This window comes from Rhinolophus hipposideros, assembly GCF_964194185.1.
Source record: "Rhinolophus hipposideros genome assembly, chromosome: 1".
Classification (NCBI taxonomy): Eukaryota; Metazoa; Chordata; class Mammalia; order Chiroptera; family Rhinolophidae; genus Rhinolophus; species Rhinolophus hipposideros.
Genome location: NC_138047.1, coordinates 14,184,416 through 14,211,626, shown reverse-complemented (window position 1 = coordinate 14,211,626; position 27,211 = coordinate 14,184,416). Strand labels below are relative to the sequence as shown.

At 36.1% G+C, this 27,211-nt stretch overlaps 1 protein-coding gene and 1 pseudogene across 2 annotated transcripts in view; both read left to right on the top strand.

Moving 5' to 3' along the window:
• Positions 1–9,335: 9,335 nt before the first annotated feature.
• Positions 9,336–9,769, top strand: LOC308496074 (large ribosomal subunit protein eL28-like; annotated as a pseudogene). The gene has a single exon. The product of its transcript is annotated as a large ribosomal subunit protein eL28-like (transcript).
• Positions 9,770–18,836: 9,067 nt separating this feature from the next.
• Positions 18,837–27,211, top strand: part of ARMC3 (armadillo repeat containing 3) — a 67,866-nt gene continuing 59,491 nt past the window's right edge. Inside the window, exon 1 of the mRNA XM_081078315.1 lies at positions 18,837–18,889. The gene's annotated coding sequence lies outside the window, so the exon portion shown is untranslated. The remainder of the gene's footprint in view (positions 18,890–27,211) is intronic.

The following is a 27,211-nucleotide window of genomic DNA, read 5'->3' as shown; positions in this document are numbered from 1 at the left end:
ATAAGTAACAGAGAAATTTGTACATACATAATGTACAAAACACTTTAATCATTTATTACATCTTTTTCCAGAATGGGTAAAAAGATAAAGAAGGAAACAGAATCTCCTCCTAAGGATGTGGTAAGTTTCAGATTTGAAAAATTAGTAGAACGTTAACAACCAGTTTTAAAAATCAATTGTTGAAACAATTTGGCATGTACCAGTATATACATGAGTACATGGTGGCAGAAGTCCAAAGTCTAACTAATGATAAGATTAGTCAGAGAAATCTAATATTGTATAAACAAACATTTACAATATTCTCATTACATAATTGGCACAATTAGAGAGTCATTATCAGCTTTTCCAGTATGTGAATGGCATGTTTATAAGTCTAGTTAATGAATAGTTTTGGTTTGTTCTTTTAAATACTTTACATTTGCCAGTCTCTCATTAATATTAACTACGAAGTGAATTTTCAAAATTAACTGGAAGTTATGCTATAGCTATTGGAGATGTAGATAAGGCTGTCTGAAGATGACCCTTGGGACAGAAGTCCTGTATTTTCCAGTGCTGTGGAGAAAGAAGTCTGGGTTCATCATCATTTTTTTTCCAAAAGCTTAAGTATTAAGTAAGTAATACATTCCTTAGAACACAAAGTCCTGGCTGTCTCTCTTTTAAAAGCAATGCATTCCTTACAACACAGTCCTGTCTCTCTCTCTTTTCATCTTCTCTTTAAAATTTTTGAATTACTGAAAGATTGTATCTAAAATAGAAAATGACCTTGGACAATATTTAGTTTAGAAACTTATTTTGAAAGACACTGGGTGTGATTTTCTTCAAATAATATATGAATGGAAAAAAATGAGTATAGTCGACTCACAGGATTTTATAGTTTGAAGGAAATTGAGCTTCGTGCAGAATCTGCCCGCCAGCACCGGAGCATTGTGGTTACAAATGTGAGCTTCATCCCAGCTCTGCCTATCATGAACTGTGGTTTTGTTTTTTTTTCTTTTTACCAAGTTGCCAAATTTGGCCAAGTTATTTCAGTTTCTCTTTATTTCTTCAATGGGAATTGTAATGTGCAATTCATTTTGGTTATTGTATGAATTAAAGTGAAATGAAACATATAAAGTTCTCAGAGCCTGACACAATTAACACTCAGTAAACAACCTTTAGACTCTGTTACACACACACACACACACACACACACACACACCACTATGTAACTACTTATGTATGATCCTTCAATACAGTGAGAACAAAGGCTATGTAAGCACATATCTGCCCAAGTCTAAGAAAGCTTTGCAGAGATGGTCATTATGGTCTCCCGATGTATTTTTATCAGTCTGGCTTCTCTCCTTTGGACATATTCTTAAAACATCCTAAATTCTCTTATTTTTTCATTGCATTCTAGGTTTTCATTACCCCTGTTTTTGCTGCAAAAGAGCATTTTTGACATCTTATTACTAGAAAGTGGATTCATGAACATAGTACTTGATAACAAACACTTTTTGACTAAAATTAGAATTAGGGACTATTAAACAGTAGATATACTTGTCTAATACACTTTCTGTAATTTTATAATGTCTTGTTGGTATTATCCTCTATACCCTAATCCTCAGTGGAATAATCAAGACTTGAGAAACAATTCCAATCCTAGCTTTAACAAAAATCAAGCTCTTGCTTCCTCGGTTCAACAACAATCTTGGAGGCAGCCAAAGGCGTGTGTAACAATTACCAATGATCCCTGCCATTCCATATTTCCCCTACTTTATGTTTAAAAAAACGATACAGTAGTATTAAAATAACTAACCCCTTTTCTGTCTTGTAAATTCTAATACTTCAAAATAGTACACTGCGATTTAAAATACCTGAACTTGGAATTTGTTCCACTGTATACTTCTTCAGAGTCTATGAAAGTTTTGATGTACAAATTGTAAATGAAAACCAGATTTAAAAGAGGAAGCATAACTGCTTGAGAAAATAAACTTTTCTGTGTCAACTAATGTCAACTTGCTTCTTATATATTTCCTAAAAAACACCGTTTCCAAAGATTTCTGTTTTCATTAATCTTTCATCTAGTGGTTTCCTTGGGTAATAGGGACAGAGAGAAGAGTGTTTGGTGATATGGTTAAAACAAAAAGCTCCCTTTGCTTTTCTTAATATTCTTCTTGTCAAAACATACATTATTATGTGCGTGTATGGATTACCAATCTCCATTCCCTCACAAAAAAGGGAACACTAGCTAAGAAAATACCTAGATGTGTGAAGATATGGCTTGAATAACCAATACAACTACTTTCTGCCTTCCCAAATTATTTCCATGTCTGCTGAAAGGTTGTTTGTGATGCTTTAATAAAAGGCAAACTTCCTGTGGAATGATTACATAAAAGAATTACTCACAGAAATGATCTTGGTAGGCAATATTTAGGATAAGGCAAGATATTCAACTAAGGATCTGGAGTAATACTGCCCGAGTCCTCACTCGATCAGCCACCACCCAGGATCTGGGGCAAATTTCCTCACCTCTGTACACCCCAATGAGGCTGTAATGATATCCCCTTCACAGGATGTCCACTTTATATCCACTCATATATCCACTCATAGACATGAGGAAAGGTCAGATAAATACAAGAGTCTTAAAACAACCTAAGAACTTAGTAAATGATGTCATTGTTAACGACATAGTTGAAGATGCTGTTCAGCATTCTGCAAAACTGTAGAAGTTAATATGAACATCACAGGAGGCAGGTGACCAGATGTGGAGGATCAGCCGGCCACTAAATTTGCTGGAGGCCTGGCATGAGACCGGCATGATTCATGATTAGATTTTTGAGTTTACGAGCATGGCAATTTGTTTTTCTTACTATTTCAGAGGCAAGTGAGCTTCAGTGGATAAATCCATGGTATCTAAGCTCACAACAAAATATGACCTGGCTGCAGAATCTCAACGATTAATCATCAAGTTAACGTAACATTTTTGTTAATGAGTCAGCACCTCTCTCCCTAGTTAAGTGCATCTGGGGAGCTAAGTTTGGTGAGTATTGAGTTAGAGCAGCGGACAATAGTAGAACCTGCTCCATCACCTGGGCAACCAAACCCAGTTCTTTGGAAGACAGGGATACCTCCTGGATTTGTTTTTCCTGAACCCTCTTGGTCAACCTCAGAACTCAATCTTTAACTCTTTGTCAAAGAATGCCAAAACGGCAATAGACTTTCTTCTTGAAATGAAGCACCATAGGGATTTATCATCCCCTTTTTCTCATTCATCACAGATAAATCACCATGAATTAATAAAATAATACAGCATAAATCAGTAAATATACACATATACAAAACTGTATAAATAATTTTCAGCTTGCTCACCTTGTTGTGTTTGTTACCTTGTTTCAAATTATAAAGCCAACTGAGACCAAACAAACCAGCTGTTTTCATTTTCGCTTTTACAAATTTTAGTAGATTTTAACTGATATCTACATATTCTCTACTAAACGTTCATATTAGAGTGGTGCAGTCTACTTTCTTCTGTTTATCTGTCTTCCTTTTCCTATGTAATCTGAGACCAGTGATGTAGTCAACACCTTCTAATAGGTATCAAAAAGCCTTTTAGTTGCACTTACCAGCAACATAAAAAATCACTTACCTGTCATGATTTATCTGTTTTCACTGAGTTCAACTTTGTAATTTTGTGTTCTTTTAGGCTTATGCTAATCCAGTTAGCCACTAGCCACCTGTGGTGATTTAAACTTAAATTTATCATACTAATTAAAATTAACAATAAAAAATTAAAAATTCAATTCCTCGCTTTCATTAGTTACACTTCAAGTACTCAAGCGTCACATGTGCCTGTGACTGCCATCTTAGAGACTGCAGAATAGCATTTCCAGCATTGAAGTTCTATTCGACAGAGTTATCCTAGACAGTCTTATTTCTTTCACAGAGATATAAAAGTATACCTATAAATAGATGGCTTCTCTAATTGACTGAACTTAAAATTCAAAGCTTAGCCAAAATGCTCCCCTTTTTTTTCATTCTTTTTGTAAATAACTTTGGTTCATCATTTATTTTGTGCAGAGCATGAAATTATAATTTAACAACCAGCTTGTTGGTGAATAACTGTGAGTTCCTCACGGGAAAGCAGAGGGGATATGTAATTACAGCACAGTATTATTTATTTAGTTGTATGGGGTTCTGTTATAGCTATCATTTTAGTCTCAGCACCTTTTTAAATAAAGAACTACCATAATGCTGGAGCTCTGTAAAGAGAAACAAATGTCATGCCAAGTTTCCCCACTCTGTGCCAAACATTGGTATTTCTCCTCCTTCAACAGCAATTTATTGTAACTCTCAGTCTCAATCTTTCCTTTAAGTTTCTTAGATTCCACATTATCTTTTTCTTTATGATGAACGGAAGATATGGCAAAATACTGAAGTGTTTTCTAAACCATTGAAGAAGGATTAAAAGATACATACTACAGTCTTTGTTTAAATGTATTTTCATGTACTCTCCTGCTTTGAGAATTATAGCCATTCTGTGAAGATCATGACATATCCATGTTTCAACATAGTATATTCATCCATATGCTTATAAAATCAGCTTTAGAAATATTGAAACAGCAGAGGACTCTGAAGTGAAAGTTCTAAAGTGGAAGGGAAATGTATTCTGAGTGGGGGTTGGTGGAGAAGGCAACCAGCCAGAATGCTGGAGGAAATGTCTTAAGTGGTTAAGATGACCCAAGGCTGTGATTCTCAAGGGTTCGATGTGGGGGGTCAGCGGCCTTATGAGGGTAGGGTGGTAACTGTGGATTCTCCCCCACAAAAATGCACACCAAAAGTTCTGCACACAAGTTCAGTGGGAAGACATGTCTCTGGAGCACACTGATGGTTCTGTGAACCTCTGATTTAGAACCTTCTCTTCTGATATCAACAGACAGTTCAGAGTTAAGGCACTTTAGGCCACAAGCATAAAAAAGTTTCCAGAGGCACTTTAGTACATTCCTTTGTAGACATTTATTGAGTTTCCTTACCCCAGGTTTCTTTTAGGTAATGGAGCTAGAGAAATAACACAGTCCTTTGTCTGAACAAATGTATTCATTTATTGGACAAATATTGAGTGCAGACCATATGCAAGTATTCTTCTACATCCTGAGTATATACATCCTGAGAATAAAACAAAGTCCAGACCTCAAGCCAGCTTCCATTCTAGTGGGGGAAACAGTCAATTAAAAATAATAATGTAATTCAGGTAATGATAAGATCAATAAAGACAAAACAAAGTAGAATACGAGGATAGAGAGTGACAGGATGCTTTAAATAGGATCTAAATCAGGGCAACCCATCCCAGAGGGGTCACATTTAAGAAAGGCTTAAATGGAATGAAGAAGTATGCCATGTAAATATCTGGGTGAAAGCACCCCAGCCAGGGAAAATAACTAAGGCCTTATCTAGTATGTTTGAGGAATGCCAAGGTTGGTCTGACAAGATTAGTCATCAAGGAAGAGGAGGTGGGTCACAAAGGTGGTGGGATGGGGGCTACGTTAGGGCGGGTAGATTGTTTCTCTAATGTGCAGAAAGGGGAACCCATGAGAAGGTTAAAAGCACAGGAACAGCGACATGTGATTTATATTTAAAACAAGCACAGAAAAAAATGAGATCATTTAGCGATGATGTGAAAGAAGAGTGAAAACTGGAAGACAAATTTGAAGGCTAGGAGCAGGTGGTAACTATAGAGAAGGTGAGAAGTGGGCAGAGTGAGGACACATGTTGAAGGGAGAGTTGACAGGACTTGCTGATGGATTGTATGTAGGGTGTGAGAAGGAGAGGAGTTGAGATGTTTCAAGGCTTTTGGCTTGATCAGCTGAGTAAAGGATGGTATAACATGCTGAAGTAGACACGTGAAACAAAGAAACAGTGCAATGTGTGAAGTGATATTATAGAGAAATTCAGAGGAATATAGAGATAAGCTTCTACAGTTTCAAGTATTATTATTTTAATTCTCTAGAAATAAAACTATCAAGAGGTGGTAGGCAACATGGTGATCACCGATGATGGCCATAGTGAGAATTATTTTGGCGAGTTGATAGGGTGAAAGTCAGATTGGAGATGGACAACAGGAGGTAAGAGTGAGAAAATCAAGAAAAGTAAGTAGTCCATAAAAATTTTGACTGAATGGGAAGGAGAGAGAATGTGGCACCTGGAAGATGATTAATATCTAGGGAAAGTTTGTTTTTGTTTTAAAAAAAGAGAGATTTGAGAAATCAGAGGTCATATTGGCTAAGATGGCTGGAATTTGAAGGGCAGAGTGCCAAAGATGAGGGAACTACACAGAGAAATAGTTCCAGAAATCTGGTTAATGGTCCCCTTGATTCTTTGAATTTAAGCTCCAAAGGGTAAAACTCCACATGAAAAAGAAGAAGCATGAATAACTATCAGGGAGCTGTCAGCTGAATAATTTTTAAGCTCGCAGAGGTCTGGGAGACATTGTAATTTTGATCAGAAGAATAGAGAGACCATATTGAATACCCCATTAAATAGAGTCTCCAGAAGGGTCACGCCTTGGTAGCAGGATGGCTAACATAGTCCTAGAGTAAAGGCTTTCTTAAACCTGCCCTAATAAAGCTTTAAAACTGGCGTTAAATAAATCAAGCTGATCCATAAGTAAGGCAACTGCCTAGCAGAACAAAATTCAACATCCTTTAAGAGAAGACGCCTCCCCCACAAGAATTTGGACACTCAACAACATAATTTTCAGTTTCCACTATCCAATCAAAATTATTATATATGCAAAGGAAAATGTGACCTATAACTAGGAGAAAAACCAGTTGATAAGCCAATGGAATAGATAAAATTAGATACTAAAAAAATAATTCAGGGGCAGCTGGTTAGCTCAGTTGGTTAGAGTGCATTGCTCTTAATACCAAGGTTGCAGTTTCAATCCCCACGTGGACCACTGTGAGCTGCAGCCTTCACAACTAGACTGAAACAACTACTTGACTTGGATCTGATGGGTTCTGAAAAAACACACTTAAAAAAAACAATTATCCAAAATGAGACAGGAAAAAGGAAACAGGGAACAAATGGGGCAATGTGAAAACAAATAACAAGATGGTCAATTAAAATCCAACCATATCAATAACTACATTACCTGTAAGTTGTCTAATATTCTAATTTAGTGTCAAATTGAACTACAAAAGCAAGACCCAACTATAAGCTGTCTACAACAAATCTCCTTTAAATATAAAGATACAGATAGGTTAAAAGTAAAAATGTGGAAGATATACCATACAAACACTAATCATAAGAAAGTTGGAGTGCCTATTAATACTAGACAAAGCATCTTACAGGACAAAGAATGTTATCAGAGAAAAATATGTATGTATTATCATAATAAAAAAGTTTCTTTTTTAAGAGGAAAAATGGTTCTAAATGAGTTTAAAATACATTAAGGAAAAACAAGATATCATTTGCCAATGCATCAAAACCAAGGAAAAATTCATATTTAAGTTGAACAAAATAAATGTCTGCTAAAAACTATAAAACATTGCTGAAACAAATAAAGAAGATCTAAATAAGTAATGAAATATGTATGTTGGATACAGGTAACTTGCTAGTGGAACTGTAAAAATGGTAAAACTACTTTGGAAAAAAAAATGTATTTTCTTGTAAAGCTAAACATACACTTGCCAGACAAGCCAAAAATTCTACTCCCAGGTATTTACTCAAGAGAAATGAAAACATATGTCTACATGAAGACTTATATAAAAATATTCATTGTAGGTTTATTCATAATGATCCCAAACTGAAAAAAATTAAAGGTCCACAATAATTGATGGTATAGATTTATACAATGCATCACAATTCGAACAAATTGTGATATATTCATACAATGAGATACGACTCAACAGTGAAGAGGAATGAACTACTGGTACATTGAACAATATGGATGAATCTCTTAAACTTTCTACCAAATGAAAGAAACCATACATAAAGAGTAGTTATGTAATAATTTCATTAATATGAAATTCTTAAACAATTGAACCCATCTATAGTGGAAAAAAAAGCAGATCAGTGGTTGCCTGGGACTGGACATAGGAAGAAGAATCACCTGCAAAGAGGCAGGAGAGAATGTTTTGGGACAATGAAAAGTTGCACACATTGTTTAGAGTAGTTGATTATACAGACATATACATTTCTCAAAACTCATCAAATTTAGTACATTGTATTGAATCTAAATTGGCCCCCTGTAAAGTGGATTTAAAAATAGTAATGTGAATAATTCAATTGATAGGGAGGAGTTGATCAAACATTAGAGGGAAGGGATGATGAATTGTATAAAGAAACAGAGAATGTGTAAGTTCTACGAGAACCGCGGACTTGATTACCTTGTTTAGTGCACTCTGAGGGTCTGGCACTCTCGGGGTTGAATAAATGTTTATTGAATGAATGAGTGGATTATGGTGAATGGGTTAAAAATCCAAAGCACATATTAGATACTGGGCTTAGACAGTAGGAAAAACATTTTCTCTAATGTAATAGAAGAAAATATGCAGATATAGGTACATTTGAACCTGGAAGTTAGAAGTTGATGGAGTTTCCATCTGATAACTTTATTTTCTTGGAGAATTTTGCTGGGGAGATGAAGAGAAAAGTGAAAGGGAGAGGTGTTGAAAATTCAAGAATAGTAGAAAGGTTTGAAATACTTTTTCAGAAGAGAGAGAAATCAAATTTACAAGAGAAATGTAGTAGGTTTGACAGGCAGTGAGGCCCTTCTGAAATTGTTGATCATGAATTTACAGTTATGCTAATTTTCCCTGTCATTTAATACTCTCTAAGAATGCTTTGTACGCTTGGGTGCAAAGGCAAAGAAAGCAAATGCTAATGTTCATTCACGAGCTGGGTTTTCTAAAATTGATTTGATGAAAAGACAGAGGGACGAGGAGGTTTAGGGTTTGGCAGGAGTGTTATTAAAATAACAGCTCATAAAATCTAAGCAGGATGACAAGTGAAGAAATGAAAGAGCTGATGAAGTGAAAGTAGAGGGAGTAAATAGACTGGGGATCCCCAGGAAATTGAAGAACAGCTGTAGTGGGAGTAGCTGAATAATGAAGCTGTATCTTTCACCACTAGCTGCTTGGCTACCAAGAAACCCTTAAAGTCTGAGCATTGTGGATGTTCAAGAAGTAAAGTGAGTAGGCAAAGAAAAATTGGTGGGATATCAAGCATAATAGCGGAAGACAAAACTGAGTGACAAATGGATGCTATTGATTCAGATTTGTAGAAGAAATAGAAGAGAACTTTAAAAAGTAATGAGAGCTCTGTCTCTGGCCGCCACCTCAGCAAGAGGAGATGTCTGCATGTCCACTCATCAGCAACGGATGGTCCTACACAACTACTCCAGCTTCCTGATCAAAAGGAACAGCAGACATACAGCACCCAACCCAATAATCTGAAGGTCTGTAACTCCTTCTGCTACAATGGGCTGATTCACTGCAAGATGGTTTTCAGGGAGCCAGCGGCCCATGGCAAAGGCATGGTGGTTGTCATGAAGTGGAGATCCAGCTAGCGAAAGCCGGCCACCTCCTACATGCGGGCCGTCATCAACAAGAACGCCAGGGCCACCCTCCACAGCACCCTGAAAATGACCCACAAGAACAAGTACTACCTGGACCTGCTCATGACCGCCATCCGCAGAGCCAGTGCCATCCTGCGCTGCCAGAAGCCAGTCAGGCTGAAGAGGAAGCAGTCGGCCCCACCAAGAGCCCCAGTAGCACCACCCCCACAGCAATAAAAGTGTCAGCCAACTTTCCTAAAAGAAAAAAAGAGAGCAATGAGAACATTACTGTAGTAGTAGGTAGCAATAGGGCATTTATCCCACTATAATAACTATAAAAAAAGCAGATGGATTTAAAAATATAAAATTTAATTTGCCTGTGGAAAGGCAAATTTAAAAGACTGATAATACCACGTGTTGGTGAGGATGCGGAACAACTGGAACTATTACTCATAGTTGGTGAGAATGTAAACTGGTAAAACAACTTTAGAAAAATGTTCAACATACCGGGGTGCCAAAAAAATGTATACAAGTGAACACTTTAGTCAACAGTTACTCAAGCAGTAGTTTGCCATAATCAGAAGTGTCTGGACGCTGATGTTAACCATTCTGAGCACCTCTTGTAATTGCAGAAGTCAAACATGACTTATATTCATCTTTTGTTACCAGTATATATTATTACAATTTTAATACAGTTTTTATTTCTTAAAATGTGTATACATTTTTTGGTACCCTCTGTATATGTCTACCCTATGACTCATTAATTCCACCCCAAGAGAAATGAAGGCATACATCCACAAAAAAGACATTAACAAGAATATCGTTGCAACTTTATTCATGATAGCCTCAAACTGAAAGAAAACCCAAAATGGTATACGAGGTGTGACAATTAAGTTTGTGAACTGGTTGCAACAATGTTGATAACCTTTTTTTTAAATATCAGCGGGATTACTCATTATGAATTTGTACCAACTGGACAAAGAGTTAACCAAGTTTACTACTTGGAAGTGCTGAAGAAACTACGTGAAAAAGTTAGATGACCTGAACTTTTCACAAACAATTCATGGCTCTTGCATCACAACAATGCACCAGCTCACACGGCACTGTCTGTGAGGGAGTTTTTAGCCAGTAAACAAGTAACTGTATTGGAACACCCTCCCTACTCACCTGCTCTGGCCTCCCAAAGACTTCTTTCTTTATCCGAAGATAAAGGAAATATTAAAAGGAAGGCATTTTGATGACATCCAAGACATCAAGGGTAATATGACGACAGCTCTGATGGACATTCCAGAAAAAGAGTTCCAAAATTGCTTTGAAGAGTGGATTAGGCACTGGTGTTGCATAGCTTCCCAAGGGGAGTACTTCGAAGGTGACTGTAGTGATATTCAGCAATGAGGTATGTAGCACTTTTTCTAGGATGTGTTCCCAATTAATTGTCCGATATTGTATCCATACAAAGGAATACTACATAAACATAAAAAGCATGATTTAGTAATATAAAAATGTGAATGACTCTCAAAGACATTGTGCTGCAGTAAAGAAGGTGGATATGAAAGAACGCATGTTGTATGGTTCCATTTATGTGAAGTTCAAGAGCAGGAAAAGCTAAGTGATGCTTTTAAAAGTCAGAGTAATGGTTATCTTTCTGGGAGGGTTTTTCTGCAAGGAGTGTGAGGAAATAATCAGGGGTGATAAAAACGTTCTATATCTTGGTCAGAGAGGTCTGGATTCATATTCTGGATGATCAAATGAAAGAAATATCTATCAATATACAAAAAAAACAGAGTAGATTTTGCTTTTTAATTCAATCTGACAATCGTATATAATGAGGTTTACTTACCTTATTGATGTTTGTTTATTTTGATCATTGATAATTTGATTTTATTCCTATCATTATAAGCTTTTGGGTGTTTTTTGCTATGTTTTCATGTATTTTTGTTTTGGTTTGGTTTTATTTGTTTATTTGTTTTTATTTTCTTTCTTTTTCCTGAATTGAACAGCATTCCTTTGTTTACCTTTCTTTTTTGGTTATTTGGAACTTCTACTACTTACCTGTAGCTTATTAAATACACGTTTGAACCTTTTTTTTTCTATTAATATAAAAAATAAGTAACAATCAGGCAACAATCTTATTCTCTTTACCAAAAATTTCCTTTACCTGAGCTTAGTTGAAAAAAGAAATCTGAACTCCAGCTTTTATTCTTATGTCATCAAAACTTCAGGAATCCTTTCTTAAGAACTTCATTATGAATCACAACATCATTATTATTCAGTTTAACTATATATCTTACTGTATCAATCCACCGCTATTGTTTTTATATTTTGTCCTCCCCATTTCGGTTGGAGTATTTGCCAAGTAATTTGTTTGAGTATATAGTTGATATACTCGTTGAGTCTGTGAATGCCTGAATGTGTCTTTTTCACATATGAATGGTCACTTAGCCAGATATAAATTTCTAGAGTCACAATTCTTTTCCCCCTAAACTTAGTTGATTATCCTGAATAAAGAATTGGGTGAAGGGAGGATCTAGGTCATTTGCTGAGGCCTCATCTTTTCTTATTATTCAATACTATTTCTGCTTCCTGTAATGTATTTTCTATGTAGTCAAACTCCTATTTTATTATCATAAATACAACATTCATTCCTATTTTAAACCTTCCTAGTGTTGTTTTCCCCATTTAAATATCCTTCTTCCTTTTTTCAACCTACTCTATTTTATCCATTGTTCAAATCATATCTGAAATTTTACCACCTCCATGGACTTTTCTCCATTTAATCCAGTTCAAATTAATTTCCCCTTCCTCATTATCTTATCTCTGTCATATTTTTTTGTACTTCATAGAATTCTAGAATTTTATATCTGGAAGAGATCTAAGAGATATAATTCAACTCCCTAATTTTTCACATTAAAAAAGAGGTGATCAGTAAGCCACATTTGCAACCCAGATGACCCTAAATCTTCTGACATTCTGAGACTACCCTTTAATATCTAAATAAATTATTCTCAAGCTTCAATCCCCATATACTTTCAGAAGTGCTCCCTTAAAATTTTTGTGGATTTCCAGGTCCTCATCCTCTCCTGACCAGTGTTGTAGCCAGTGTCCTAGACATTGTTCTGGGCTCTGCTAGAGGTCATTTTGTTCTTCCTGTCATGTCACTAGAAATCCACAAGTGTCACAATCCTGGAGCATATGGCAACATTTACAGAAGATTTATCTCTCCAAAAAGAGTCTAAGAGGCTTGAGAACAAATAACATCACTTTAAAAAAAAAAAAAAACTCCTATAACTTCTAGTATAGAGTTAGACATACACAAACAACAGCTTTAATTTGGATGTTAAATTATGCTGTCCTAAAATCCAACATTCATCTCCCCTACAAGGCGAATTTTTATCCCAGCCACGTCCTTCAGGTCATTGCTCACTGTCTTCTCTGTCTTCTAGATTCTTCATAACCTGACACAATTATGTTTCCTTATTTAGAGTAATCTACCTCTCCACCCTCTACCTAGAACTGAACATCATTTTTTGTTATATCTCAAAACACAATAAGATGTCCATTTAGGAAGAGCCAACAAAGAGAATCAGTTAAACCTTTGAAATTCATTTTTTCTTTAACATAAGCAGAATTCCCTCCTCCACCAGTCTCTGGAAATGGAAGAAAAACAGTGTAATAATTTATTTTCTCTGGGACCAAAGAAAAGTCCATAGGAATCATGAGTTAATTTCAGCCACACATAAATTCAGAAAAACTCATAGCAGGACATGTGTCTTAAGAGTCCTATACTTTTTCTTTATACCATATTACCATTTCCCTGTTCCAAATTTTATCCAATTGTACATTTTGTTATATGCTGTTTTCTGTTGCTTTTTAGTTGTTTCATACATGTATTTCTTGCTTTCCCAGAAAGAGTATAGTGATCCAAAAGGAGGTACTGGTTATTGAGACTATCAGGGCATCTAATAAATAGAAGTATGCAAGGATTCTTGTCTTTTGACTAAGAATTATACTAATATACGTCATTTAATGAGCACCTATTATGTGCCAGACAGTATGCTAAGTGCTTTACATAGATGATCTCTAATTCTCTCCTTAATCCTTTGAGAAATGTATTATTATACCCATTACACAGAAAAAGAAACTGAAATCCTAGCAGGTTGAGTAACTTGCTTGATTCCATATGGCGAAATGTAGAGACTAAATCTGCCAGATTCCAAAACCACTTTGTTCTTTCCGCCACACCTCAAGAATTCCAAAGCCATCAATGTTGAGAGCTGTCTCTGTATCAGTAATGGTTTTTAAATAAAAACTTTACAATGCACTTACTGGCAGCAACCACATCCTTTTTGTAAGATTGTGTTCTTTTTAAGTCTCAAGACACCATTCATTTTTTATGTGCTTTTTAAAACTCAAATGTGAACCTGCTATTTTTCTCTCTGCATTTCAGTTTGATCCATTAACAATTGAAAGCAAAAAAGCAGCAACCGTGGTGTTAATGCTTAATTCTCCAGAAGAAGAAATTTTAGCCAAAGCATGTGAAGCCATTTATAGATTTGCTTTAAAAGGTTTGGATATTTTCCATGTACCTTTCTATTTCATTAGTTACTTAAAATATTTACTACATAACGGGCACTTTTCTCCCTAGTCTTTAACTTACTTCCCATCAGATGAATTCTTTCAGACAATCAGAATATCATTTAATGCATTACCTGAAAGTAATCTATCTCCCTAAGTGCATAACTTAATATTAAAGAGTAACTTTGTCATTGGGTAGAAGAGTCATTTTGAAGGTTTCATTGTAGATTAAAAAATTGTAAATGTCACAGGAGCTGAAAGAGCTCCCATTGGTCAAAGCTGGAACAATTTGAGCAACAAAACAAATAAAGTAGTATTGGATTATAACCCAAAATAGAAAATAAATATCTATGAGTCTATACAGAAATAAATGATTGAGTAAGTAAATAAATGGGAGCAAAAAGACATATCACCCATGCAGAAGAATTCCAAATAAGAGTGCAATATGGAAACAGGGGAAAAGAATAAGTTTATAGTGGAGAAACCAACCGACAGAACTGCTGTAGCTGGGTGGTCAAAGTCAATACCAACAGTGATAAGTCATGTCGATAATATGTGCCCTTGATATGATATACCGAAAATGGCACTTTACTTCTATGTTATTTTCCAAAAAATACCATAACCCCAGTCTAATCATGATTTTTAAAAAGTCAAATTCCAATTCAGGGACATCCCACAAATACCTAGCCAGTACTCAGAACTGTCACAGCTACCAAGAACAAGGAAAGTCTGGGAAACTTTCACAGCCAAGAGGAACTAAGGATACATGATGTCTAAATGTCATGGGGGTCTTGGGTAGGATCCTGGAACAGAAAAAGAACATAGGCTAAAACTAAGGAAATATGAATAAACTATTGATTTTCATTAATAATAATGTATTGATATTGGCTTATTAATTGAAACAAATGTACCAACTAATATAAAATATTAATAATGGGAAACTTGGTGCAGGATATGTGGGAACTCCCTGTACTATCTTTGCAAATTTTCTGTGAAAGCAAAAGTGTTGTAATTTAATAAAGCCTTATAAATGTTACAAATTAGATTCTATTGAAAGATTTATTCATAGAGGATGTACAAACATAAAGATGGTTATATTTTAGTTCATTCCAAATGGTGATAAAATTAGATTTTTATTAATCTGTATAACATTTTAATTGGGACTATTTGAAGAGTTTAATGTAACTTGGTATTTTAAACAAAGCCTTTTAAACTAAAGAACAATTTTATTTTAAAGAAATTATTCTTCAGACATTGCTTTGGGACTTGCATGAGAGACAACAAATCACTCAATTAGCAAATGGTAAAATACTCATCTTGCTACGTCACTCTAGTCATCATTGGGAATCCAGATAAAAGCCAGAGTGGCTCTAGTAGATAAGGTTCATTAGTAGATTATGTAGAATTCTAGATCAATTTTCAGGGAGACATTGGGTCATACATCTGTGGTAGCTAAGTCTCATTCAGCCTTATGGAGTCATCATATATCATCTGTCTGTCATGTGTACCTAATTACATATCATCTTTTAATATGACATGAGGTAAATAAATAGGTAGGCATGTATTATGTGAAATCAATACAGAAATTATCGTAAGTCTGGTATTTTATACTAGCAGTATTTCCTGAAATACATTTTTAAGATGAATGATGGGACTTTGCCTTCTGGCCAAGACACAGTAAGGGGCCATATTTAACCCCCTGACTAAAGCAACCAATAAAATAGACAAAATACATAAAGTAGCAATTGGCAAAACACTGACTATTAGGCAGTGAAGGACAGTGAGGATTGAGAGGCAGGAAACAAAGGAAACAAGCCGTATGACTGTCCCAGCTTATTGATTTCAGAGAGTTTCCAGGCCACAACACAGGAAGGGGTATCCTGTGCAGAGCCTGGTAAACTCTCTGAGTTGAGAAGACAAACCTGAGAGTCCAGGGGGACAAAGGCAGCAAGAGTTTTCAGGACAAAGTAAAAGAGAGGAAAGAGTTGCATTGAGAGAGAACTCAGGAGACCTGTGTAGGGTCCCATTCAAGTATTTGGCTGAGTATAGATCAGCATGTACATATAAGAGAACTATTTGAAGTCAGATAAAGTACCAAATAGGATTAGCAGCAACAGGGTCTGATACTCACAGAGGGCCAGAAGTAGTGTTTGGTCTCATCAGCCAAACTGAAAAACCTCAAGACTCATGGACCATTGTGCAGAATACACAGAAGGGTCTTGCTTCAGTATTTAGAAATAATTGGCCCTAGATTGAGCACTGTTCTGGTACTACCTAAGAAATATTAAAAGCAAGATCTGGAAGTATCAAACCACTTCCAGAAACTTAACTGTATCCCAGAACACATTTCTAGAATATAGAAATATCCATTGCCCAAGTAGGTAAAATTCACAATGTCTAACATTCAATAAAAAAAAAATATTACCAAGCATGAAAGAAGCAGAAAATACAATGCATAACCAGGATATAAATCAAAAGTGACCCAATATATGTGTGACTGAAGTCTCTGAAAAGGGAGGGAGGACAGGAAAAGTATTTCTAGAAATCATGGCCAAAAATTCCCCCAATTTGATGAAAACTCCAAGCCACAGATCCAAGAAGCTCATTAAAACCCAAGCACAATGAATATCAAAAAAACTACACCCAGAAACATCATAATCAAATTGCCTGAAACCAGTGATAAAAAGAAAATCTTAAAAATAGCCAGAAAAAAAAAGTTACCTTTAGTAGAACAATGATAAGAATGACAACAGATTATCATAACAAATGATTTAGGCAAGAAGTCAGTGGAGTAACATCTTCAAAGCACTAAAAGAAAAAGAAAAACTTTCAACCTAGAAAAATGGAAACCTAGCAAAAATATTTTTCAAAACTATGTCTTTTTCAGACATTCGAAAACTGAAGCAGTTCATTGCAAGCAGACGCACACCACTAATTGTGGTACAGTAGGTAGTTCAGGCAAAAGAAACATGATGCCAGACGGAAATAGGGATCTACACAAAAGAATAGAGATAGAATACTAGAAATGGTAACATATAAGATTCCTTCTTATTATTTAAATCACTTAAAAGGCAAATTGGTCATTTTCAAACAAAAATAATAATCATGTATTTGCAGTCTGAAACATATGTATAAGTAAGATATATGACAGCAACAGCACCAAGACAGAAAGGGGGAAATGGAAGCATACTATAATAAGGTTCTTATGCTATAAGTGAAATGGTATACTACCACTTGAAAGTAGTCCATGCTCAGTTAAGGCTGTATGCTACAGACCTTAATACAACCAATAAAATAACAAAATGAAGAATATCAAATAATTCAACAAAGGAAAAATATCCAGTTTATACAAAGAAGGCAAAAATAAAGAAAAAGGAAACAAAGAATAATGGGACATATAAAAACAAATGACAGGATGGTAGATTTAAACCTAATCACATCGATAATCAAATTAAACGTAAATGGTCTAAGTACCCCAATTAGTAGTGATAGAGTGTTGTATTAGATAAAAAACTAGATCAAACTACATGCCACCATCAAGTAGTACACTTAGAATACAATGACACAAATTACTTGAAAGTAGAAAAATGAAAAAAAAAATCCTATGATAGCACTAATCAAAAGAAAGATGGATTGGCTATATTAATATCAGAAAAGTGGAGAAAATAATAGTACCAGAGATAAAGAAAGTCAGTTTATAATGATAAAAGGATCAACTAACCAAGACGCTATGAAAAATCCTAAATAGTTATATACTAAATGTCAGACCTTCAAAATACATAAAGCTAAAAATGCAAGGAAAAACAGATATCCACAATTACAGCTGAGGATTTTGATACCCTCCCCCTCAATAAGTGAAAGAACAAGTAAATAGGAAATCTGTAAGGGTCTAAAAGATTTGAACAGCAATATAAATTAATTTAACCTAATTGATATTTATAGAACACTCCAAAAACAGAAGAATATACATTCTTTTCAAGGGCATAGACAACATTTTTCAAAACAGACCATATTCCTGGGCCATAAAACAAGCCTTAATAAATTTAGAAGAATTCCAGTTACATAAAATATATGTCATACCACAATAGGAGTAAATTAAAAATTAATAACAGAGAACTCGACCATTATTAAATAGAAAGTAAATAGTACACTCCTATGTATGCATGTTAATTAATTTCATGATTAATTATGTTAATTATGTCATTACATGCCTGGCACTGTGCTAGGCACTGAGGATATGAGAGAATAGAACAAAAAGATTGCCTGTCCTCATGGCAAATTAAGTTACAGCGGAGTAGGCAAACAATGCACTGAGGTGGGTAAGCGGTATGAAAAAAATAACGCAGGATAAAGAAAGCTAAGGAAGACTTGGATGTGGTGACCACATTAGGCAGAGTGGTCAGGAGAACCCTCCGGAAGTGCAAGAAGAGCAAAGTGAATGACAAGAGGAAGCCAGCTTTGTAAACATGGTGGGGCGGGGAGCAGCAAAAGAACGTCCAGGATGCTATGCTCTGAAGTTTATTCTGAAAGAAGTACGTGTGGAAGCAAAGAGAAATGTGAAAGGCAGATGGCAAATAAGAAATTCGAATGACATAGAAAAGTTTAAGTGAGATTAAGTGGTATCCATGCATGATTTTATTTCATCTGTGATGTCAGGTGAGGAAAATAAAGCAACCCTCCTGGAACTTGGAGCTGTGGAACCTTTGACTAAACTGCTCACCCATGAAGACAAAACTGTAAGAAGAAACGCTACTATGATATTTGGAATCCTGTCTTCTAATAGTAAGTATCAACTTTTAAAACTAATCAAATAATCTCATGTAATGCCTTAACTTCCTTTTACATTTAATGTTAATGGATTTGTGTTAATGTTATTTAAACCAATTTTAATGTTAATGAAAAAGTTAAGTCATACAACCAGTGCATAATTTCATATTTTAAAGGATTTTTTTAAATATAAAAATATGTACAAAAACTCTCAAAGTTGGTAATGTAGTATGTTCCAATCTTAGAGTTAGGAGAGCAATCATTGTCTCAACATCAAAATAGTTTTTCTCTTGAGTTAGTATAATGTAATTTTCCTGCCTATATGTAAATAACACTTCATATGTATTTCATCGTAAAGGAAGCCAGGGTAAAGAGTTTAGATACATTTATTTTTTGAAGCTGCAAGTTATATTTTGCCAAAAATAAATTTAGACACATATTTATTCCTTAAATTAGACCTACTACTTGTTTGAATATTTTCATATATCCAATAGGGTAGAATAATAATATTAGTTAAAATTGGCTGTTATGTCTATTAAAATATCAGTTTGAACAAAACCATGCCAATAAAGGATGTGTTTTCCATTTGTAAGGCACTTTCATGCTATAATGGAGGGTTTTTGAATTAGCCGACAAAAACTTTGTAATTTATAATAAAAAAATTATATTCTTGGTGGAGACTGAATTCTAAGATAGAATCTCCAGCTGCTAGAAATAAACATGTCTGTATCATGGTACGTGGCTAAAATCATCATACTTTCTCCCTTTACCACAGTCTCAGCAAAAAAACAAGCACAGATTCCTCCCCCAGTGTCGCCTCCCCTTCACCTCACTTTCCCTGGACCCTGTGTGAGGCCGTGGGGTCTCCTTACTCCGTGGTTTCCAGCAGGGACTGCGGTTTTAGTGTCTTTGGAGACAGTTATGAGTGGAGCATGCGAAAGGGCACTTCCGGCATCTGTGCGAGTACAAGCTCAGCCGCAGAGACGGCTCCGACAGCACTTGTAGTGTCAGGGAAGATGGGACTCTGTCAGGGTTGTTCGTGGAAAGGGTTCTGGTGGCAACTGCAGGAGCCCTAACTGGTGGCTATGCTGTAATGCGGGGCCCTGGGACTGTTTCTGTGGATGACAGCGAGATGAGGACAGTCGTGACGGAGTGGTGGTTCCACAGTCTGCATTATGGTAACATTAATGAACACCTACATAGCACTCAGGGTGTGCCAGGCACTGTTCTACACGCTGTTCATGTATGAAATCATTTAATGTGGTTGGTGCTGTTATTATTTCCTTTACATATGAGGCAGCTGAAGCACAGAGACATTACATAAGGTAGTAATCACTCGTGTTGTGGGGCCTTCATAAATGTATCTTAGGGGTTGCCTGTATACGAACTCTGATGTATTACTGAATGTGCTGTATTGAATGTATTTATAACCAAAAAAGGGAAAATTAAACATTTTCTTATGTTTTATTCTGTTTACACACTACAGAATTTGAGAACCAAAGGTGTTTTGTAACACCTCTTTCACAACTTCTCATTTTAAAAATAGGAAAGATCCCTAAAGGATTAGGCTTCTTGCCCCAAATCATGCGGGTGATTCATACCACAACTGAGATTAGAGCTAGAATTGGAATTTCACGATCTGACTTACAGTTTAGTAGACTTTCTAGTCACCAAATCTTTTAGGATTCTGAACATTAGAGTGTATCTAAGTCAGGTTCTTCTAAATGATTTTGGGGGAGAATGCATCTCATGTGGAAAGGAGAGTTATAATTTCCCATTTACACTTACATTTTCTAATTTAATGTCTAGGTCTCTATGACTTTTGTTCTGTTTATTTTAGTTCTTAATTTCTATTATTCATTTTATTTCATATTCTCATCTAGCAGTACATGTGGAGTTTATAATCTGTGACCTATGTAACCTCCAAATAGTTTGCAAAATTCTTCTGAGCGGGTTTATAAATTGAATTTTATGAGTTTCTAAAAGACTCTGTGGCCCCAAAATATTAAGAATCACTGTTCCATTTGGATGGTAAATGAGATGGCTCTCTAAGACCTGTCACACCACACTCTGTAAGCTGGCCAGCTGGGCTGGGCTGTGACTAGTGCTAGGACCAGTGCAAGCTGCAACTGCAAAACTTAGCAATGGAAAGAATATGGTTGCCTTTGAGGTCTCCACTGAGTGTTTGAGTCTCAGGCATGCTGAATGAACTTCTGAGAGCTTTCTTTTGATTCCATGAAGTGGGTGGAAAAAGACCAAACCATTACTGGAATTAACTGAACTTATTTTCTGTTTGAACTATCTGATGACATGGATAAAACACATGGCATCCTCCAATGCTTGTGAAGTTCTTTTTTTGTTAAAAGAACCAACCCATTAATAGCTATTGCCTCACTTTTCACACATGTCCATGGAAACTTGGAATAAAAAATGAGCAACTAGTCATTTGATCTAAATGAAAAATCATGTTTCCAAAATAATCTATAAATAAATGCATCTCTGAAGCTGCACAGTTAAATTGTCATCTTTGGGCAATCTCAAAATAACTGCTGCTTCTTCAGAAATTTGTATCTTCATGTGGTTTTCATGCACTTGATAATATCATTACATTCATAGTGGATGAACCAACAGGATGTTCCAAGAGAATGCCGGGTGTTGAAAAATTGCTCTGAGAGCCATCTTTCCCTTTTGCAGTTGCAAGCAAATTATGACTGCTGCTTCTTCCTTTTTTTTTTTTTTTTTTTCTGGAGTAGTTGAACTATGGGCCTGTGCTAAGCCTACATCATTCAAGACAGGCACTTAAACTACTTTGCTAAACCTTTTTATCAAAATGGAGCTACTGTCTTCTTTGACCTGCCAGTTTGTATTTAGTTCAACGAGGCCATATAACAGAGACTTATTTAATGACATCAGTTAAAGAGAGAGTTCATCAAATACTTGTGAGAAGTAAGCAGCCTTCTAAACCCAGACTTTACGTTACTTAAGGCAATCTGAATTGCATACCATCGTAGGAAAAGGTTGATGTAAAAGGTTGATGCAAGGTCAAGAATAAATTAGATGGTCAAAAGTATACAACCAAAAAATTGTGAATAAGTATGCAATGAAAACAGGTTGCAAGAAGGTACTCCAGGAAGTTAGGTGCTGGCAGTTCTGAAACAACCGAACATTGTAGGTGTCACACTATTTTGCTAGAACATGTTCATGTGGCTCAACCCTAGGTTGGCTTTTCTATTCATTTGCCGTATCTGAGAGTGTTCTCTGTTGAGAAAGGAGACAGAGATCAATATTGTGTTTAAAGTGGTGAAAGTAGCAGCTTATCCATCATTTCTGCTGATTTAACCTCAAAAGAACAAAGATTCTTTGAACAATCTGGTGTCAAAAAGCACAATAACAAATGATCAACAGTGCCACCAATTTGTAAGAGCTGCCAGTGTTAGTGAGTCATCCAGTGAGCCATAAGGAAATGCTTTAGTGCGTAGTGCTTCTAGATCTGTTGTTGAAAGGATTTGGGCTAAACTCATATCCAGAAGGGAATTTCATGGCACAGAGAATCCTCTGTGAAAACTTTTAACTTATCTGAGCAGACCAAAGCATGGTGTCACATACAGATGCAGCAAGGTGGCATCTCCCTGGAGGAAGCAGATCCTTCCTGCAGAGAAGTAAGAAGGGCAGAGTACAGAGAACATGAATCTTCTTGACTTACGGTCGGTCGGTATTGCTGCAGAAGCTTTGAAATATATGGAAGGTTACTTTGTATACTAAATGGAGAACACACTTAGAGATCAATAAGCCCAGGAATATTTTCCTTCAAGCGTGTAGAAAGAGGAGACTTTGGTATGGCTTTCCAAGCAATACACACTGGACTCATAAGAGTGAGAAGAGACTACCAACACACTCTTCCAGATGGTGCACATCTGAACAGTTCACCAGCACACTCGGAAGGATCTAAATATTATGTCAAGGCTATGATTTCTTAACCCGTGGAGATACTGTATTTTTTAAAATGAGTTTCAACTGTAAAATGGTGTCCTCCACCATGGGACACAACACTTCCCGGAAGCTCAATTATTCTTTTGTACATCAAGCCTATTCACACACGTATAGATGCTGTAATTTTGCTGACCCGCGTTTAGCCATTTTAAACAGAAACAGGTTGACGAACAGCGACATCCCTGAATCCCACAAGAAAAGGTGTCCAGTACAAGGTAAGAATATCCAGTGATTAATGAGGAAGAATTCATCCAGCAACTTCTGCTTCGGCTGCTGCAAAATGAACTTTTAAAAAATTCTGGTAATTCTGATTTGGGATTACAGACAAAGATAATTGACCAAGAAGAGAAATTGCGAAACTAAAGTAGCAGCTCTGCTTTATTTCTCAGAAGAAGGGAATTAGGCTGGCAAAGAGGAAGTGGGGTTATACCTGTCTAGCCTTAATTAGGCTCATATAAATAATACAAAAGTGAACTTTAAAAAAAATCGATATACGTATCTCTAAGCATTTTTGATAATAAAATGGAAGGTAAATACGATGTATTAATCCAAAAAAGGCTGAGGATAATTCTTTCTTGTGTTCTGTGTTGTACGTTTTATTAAAATGCAAAAATACTTTCCCATCAAAACAACCACAAAAAATAATTATTATTACATAATAAACAAGTGCAGGGCACAGTAACTCAACTTTACCGATATGTGTTTTAGGCACATTTTGCACTTACATGGTTATTTTTTCTAGTGTTTTGGAAGGTAGAATAATAGCTCAGTGACCAAGGAGCAGAGTCTAGAGTCTGTCTGGAATCAAGGGCTTCGGCGTGAAACCTGGCCCCACCATTCACTTGCTGTGTGGTTTTGAGCCTCAATTTCCTTATCTGTAAAATTAAATAACAATAGAACCTATTTCATAAGGGACTATTCAGTAGATATGGCCACTATTATTATTACTGACAAAAATTCATATTCTGTTTCTTGTTTTGTAGATGATGTTAAAAAGTTGTTAAGAGAGTTAGATGTCATGAATTCTGTTATTGCTCTGCTCGCTCCAGAAGGTAACTTGGCATCCACGATGCATTTTAGAAGTGGCACTGCTTTATTTTTCACATTTGATTATACTGCTTATTGAAAATAGCTTATGAAATACCAATTTTGAATTGTCATTAAAATCTCTCAAACCAAGATAAGCTCCACCAAGGTAAGATTTGTGGAGCCTGGTTTTCAAAACATGCTGTAAAGTAATGATTGAGTAGGCATTTAGCATACTTGTGTTATTTACTTTTGATATGCAGAAGAAGTAGTTATCCATGAGTTTGCTAGTCTTTGCCTAGCAAACATGTCTACGGAGTATACCAGCAAAGTGCAAATATTTGAACATGGCGGATTAGAGCCTCTCATCAGACTGCTGAGCAGCCCAGACCCTGATGTGAAGAAGAATTCTATTGAGTGCATTTACAACTTGGTCCAGGTAAAAATTTTTTTCTAAAAACCTATTTTAACCAAAGCTGATTACAGAGTTTCTTTTCCCATAAAAAAAAGGGGGGGGGGAGCTTAAAATGCAACAGTTTTGATTCATCGGCTCTTCTTGGTACTATTTAGTAGTTGTCATTCAGAGAAAACATAATGGAAATTCAGTGTAGATTCCTTTCAGTTTTCACATTTTATAAGTAACTGTCTCCCATGAAAGGGCATTTTAGAAATGTATTTAAATTTTAAAAGAATGGAATTGTTTACAAATTAAGGCAGAAGTATGCTAGGTAAAATGCATTTCTTCTGAAACAGAAAATCTAATATTCATGTTGAATTAGGTTAGACCTGGGCAATTACCAAACAGTCTAGTATTGGTGATCTAAGCACATTGGATGTAATATATGCCCTAGTCAGTGTACCAAGATTTTGGATTAAGCTTATTTATTGGTGAAAACCTAGTGAGTTGAGTATGTTGAACAGCACTCATTGTTCACAATCTCAAGATGGTACCTGTCTGTGCTGCTTTCCTTTGTGATGGAAAGAAACTTCCCCCCTTCTCCTCCACCACTGGTCCTGTCCCCTGCCCCCCACCAGCACCCCACCTCACAACGCGACATTCATACTCTCACACCCACAGCAGGTCAGCTCCCTGACACTGTGGACACCGTTCTCTGCTTCTTTTCCTGCTCAAGTTTTTGAGCAGTTCCCAAGCACGTTTGGTCAGCTTTAGATCAACTGAAAATACAAAAACACCAATTTAAGTAGCCAGCAGTAAAGTGAAAGGACGAGAACGTGAAGCCAAGGGAGGGTTCATTGAGAGACCAAGTATCTAGACAAATCCTATAGAAAAACAGAAACAAATGGGCTCAGGCCGAAGGCAGCAAAAGCATACATTCCTGGCCTGAGTCCTTGCCCCTTGGCAGACACTGACTGATGTCACCCTCATTCTCCTCAAAAGAGACATCCTGAAGGGGAGGCTCGGCTTTGTCTCCCTTCCGATGCCTTAAGGCTTTCCCTCATCCAGTGGGTCCAGATAATCTCGCAAATGTGTTTGTTTTCCATCCCAAGACTCCTTATAGCTCTATTTCCCTATATTTTTAATCAAATGAAAACAAAAAGACTCACCTCCACTATTATTCATAACAGAAGTGCTAGTTAATAATACTGTATTAAGGGGGAAGGTGAGGGGATTAGAAAGCACAGTCAGTAACCATAAGATTGCCACAGGGATACGAAAGTCAATTTGGGGAATGTAATCAATAATGTTGTAAAGATTTTGTAGGGTGGACACTTGTCTCATTTGGGAGACCACCTCAGGGATGATGTAGATGCCTGATCACTGCCCTGTACACCTGAAGCTGAAGCTGAACAATAATGAATGTCAACTACAATTTTATATATATATGTGTGTATATATATATATATATATACTTATAAGAAGCAGAGTACAGCATTAGGAATAGTATAGCAATAGGAATAGTAGCAATAGCAATAGAGACAGTGGAAATGTAATGACTGTGTGCGATGTCAGAGGGTTAGTGGATGGGATGGGGGAAAGGGGTTGTCACTGTGTGAGGGATATAAATGATAAATGTCTAACTATTACATTGTTTTATGCACCTGAAACTGATAGAAAAAAATCAAATTCAAAGTTCAACTTCAAAAATAAAAATAAATAATAATACTATATTAATTTCCTAGAACTGCTGTAACAAAGTACCACAAACCAATGGCTTCAAACAACAGGAATTTATTCCCTCACAGTTCTGGAGGCTGGAAGTCTAAAGTCACGCTGTCAGCAGGGCCATGTTCCCTCTGCGACTTTGCGTAGAATCTTTCCTGGCCTCTGCTCACTTCCTGCGATGGCCGTAGAGCCTTGGTTTGCAGCTGCAGCACTGCAATCTCTCCCACTGTCATTTCTCTCTCATATTTTTATAAAGACATAACTCTTATAAGGACACCGTTAAGTACCCATTCTACTCTACTATGACCTTAACTTAATTATATCTGCAATGACCCTGTCTCCAAATAAAGTCACATTTTGAGGACCTGAAGATCACAACTTCAACATATATTTGGGGGAGGGATTCAATTCAACCCAAAAAAAAAAACAGCCACCTACAATTTTTATGTTGGAAGGAAGCTGAGTATTAGAGAGCAGTTGAAGAATGGATAGAAGGAAAGCTAAGCTACAGGTGGAGCCTTTTCCACCATTAATACTATTTTCATTTAAAATGTCATGGTGTAGCAGTCATAGTTCAGGGGATTTTCATGGCTTTTTGCCCTGTTTTCTCCATTTCTCACTCCAACCAACCCCTTCCTTCCCAGCTCACATACACAGAATTACAGACATACAATGCAGAGTAACTTGTCTAGACTCCAATGACCATTTGGTATTGTAAATGTCTTAAATAAAGGTCGTGGTCTGAACTAAACTGGATGTAAATTTGCATGCACAGGGCCACCAATGGCACTGTGTGCATATAAGCATTTTATACACAATCCATTTGAATGAAGATAATAAGGAACTGATGCCATCATTTCATTTCATCAAATACTATTTAAAACAGGATACAAAATGGGAAAAGAATTTCATTAGACATAGATTTTTTTTGTAACACTGTTTATAGTAATAGGAATTTGCTGTATAATAAAAAAAATAGATATGGGAAAAATTGTAGATCAGGTCTATTTGCTGTTATTGACAATGTCTGCAGAGTTAAAATGAATATTTTGGTGCTGTAAATTGAGGGTTTGCTTATTTGTGTTTGTGCGTTATTTTGGAAGGGACTCTGGAATAACAAGATTTGAAAATTATAATTTATAATGTTCTTTGTTAGGAAACAGAATCTCTCCATTCTTGAGACTGTATTTGCTTTA